Source organism: Scyliorhinus canicula, chromosome 13 (genome assembly GCF_902713615.1).
Source record: "Scyliorhinus canicula chromosome 13, sScyCan1.1, whole genome shotgun sequence".
Classification (NCBI taxonomy): Eukaryota; Metazoa; Chordata; class Chondrichthyes; order Carcharhiniformes; family Scyliorhinidae; genus Scyliorhinus; species Scyliorhinus canicula.
Window position 1 is genome coordinate 50,680,721 of NC_052158.1, and position 2,132 is coordinate 50,682,852.

At 44.6% G+C, this 2,132-nt stretch overlaps 1 non-coding gene across 1 annotated transcript; it reads left to right on the plus strand.

Moving 5' to 3' along the window:
* Window positions 1–1,527: 1,527 nt before the first annotated feature.
* On the plus strand, window positions 1,528–1,688 carry LOC119976862. The gene has a single exon (XR_005463031.1). It is a non-coding gene; the product is annotated as a U1 spliceosomal RNA (small nuclear RNA).
* Window positions 1,689–2,132: the final 444 nt, after the last annotated feature.

A 2,132-nucleotide genomic window follows, 5' to 3' on the forward strand; every position in this document is an offset into this window, starting at 1 on the left:
GTTGGGATAAAAGGCTCTTTTACGGAATGGCGGCCGGTGACCAGCGGTGTCCCACAGGGTTCAGTGTTGGGGCCGCAGCTGTTCACCATATATATTAATGATCTGGATGAAGGGACTGGGGGCATTCTAGCGAAGTTTTCCGATGATACAAAGTTAGGTGGTTAGGCAGGTAGTGCTGAGAAAGTGGGGAGGCTGCAGAAGGATCTAGACAGTTTGGGAGAGTGGTGCAGGAAATGGCTGATGCAATTCAACGTGAGAAAATGTGAGGCCTTGCACTTTGGAAAAAAGAATCCAAGCATAGACTACTTTCTAAACGGAGAGAAAATTCATAATGCCAAAGTACAAAGGGATCTGGGAGTGCTAGTCGAGGATTCCCTAAAGGTGAACATGCAGGTTGAATCCGTGATTAAGAAAGCGAATGCAATGTTGTCATTTATCTCAAGAGGGTTGGAATATAAAATCAGCGATGTGCTACTGAGCCTTTATAAGGCTCTGGTTAGGCCCCATTTGGAGTACTGTGTCCAGTTTTGGGCCCCACATCTCAGGAAGGACATACTGGCACTGGAGCGTGTCCAGCGGAGATTCACATGGATGATCCCTGGAATGGCGGGTCCAACATATGAGGAACGGCTGAGGATCCTGGGATTGTATTCATTGGAGTTTAGGTTAAGGGGAGATCTAATATAAACTTACAAGATAATACATAGCTGAGAAAGGGTGGACGCAAAGAAACTGTTTCCGTTAGGTGAGGAGACGAGGACCCGTGGGCACAGCCTTAGAATTAGAGGGGGTAAATTCAGAACAGAAATGTGGAGACATTTCTTCAGCCAGAGAGTGGTGGGCCTGTGGAATTCATTGCCGCGGAGTGCAGTGGAGGCCGGGACGCTAAATGGCTTCAAGTCAGATATAGATAAATTCTTGATGTCGCGAGGAATTAAGGGCTACGGGGAGAATGCTGGTAGGTGGAGTTGAAATGCCCATCAGCCATGATTGAATGGTGGAGTGAACTCGATGGGCCGAATGGCCTTACTTCCACTCCTATGTCTTATGGTCTTATGGGTCTATGCTCGGCCATCAGCGTCTATTTATTTAAATCCCATTTTACAGAACATGGTGTAGATGTTATTAAGGATGGTAGTCGCCATATCAAAGCAGCCTTTTCTCTCGAGTAATAGTCAAACATGTCACTGCAATTGTTGACAAAAATTGAGCTGCCCCGGTAGTTGCAAATCTAAACAGGGGAAATTCTGACTAAAAACTGATTCACTCTGAGGACCCGGGTTCGTATGCTGGCCCTGGGTCACTGTCCGTGTGGAGTTTTCACATTCTCCCGTGTCTGCGTGGGTTTCACCCTCACAACCCAAAGATGTGCAGGTTAGGTGGATTGGGTAAGCTAAATCGCCCCTTAATTGGAAAAAAATAATAATAACTGGGCAATCTAAATTTATTTTTAAAAAGAAAAAAAATGATTTGATGTGAGTATGATAGAGCTTGCTGCAGACGAGCAGTGTGTGAGTATTGTTGAGCATATAACCTGGCAGAGGAAAGTAAATGATTTCGCAGATTCATCCAGCATATTGCTGTCTTATTGCACTCTAGGTGTGTTGACACATGTGATGTCCCCCAAATGCCGGATAGTCGACTGGTAAAGTTGTGGAGGTGAGGGACTGTGTTCGCGCTTTCCTCTGACTTACAAGTCAAACCGCAGCTTATAATTTAAAAGGTGGCACCGTTTTAAAATTAGGCACCATGCTTCTCGGAAAGAGATAAAGTGAATTTTGATTTGCTCAAGACTATTTTGCGACAGTGTAACTCTGTGCCTTCGAAAGTGGTGGAAGCAGATCACCAAATACTTTAAGGCAGACGTAGATAGATTCTGGTTGGGCAAGGTAATCAAAGGATAGTCGTCACAGATGGAAATGTGGCATTCAGCAGAAACATACCAGTCATGATCTTTTTGAATAGCGGGCAGGTTCAAGGGGCTGAATAGCCTACTTCAGTTCCTATTTCGTATGTTCAGGTGTTTTCAGAGTAGGTAAGGCCTTTCAAAAAGGTCTGCTCCTAAAAAAAAACTAGTTTACATTTTCGGAATCATGTCTGTTTAACAATCTAATATCCACGAGATTCTCTCG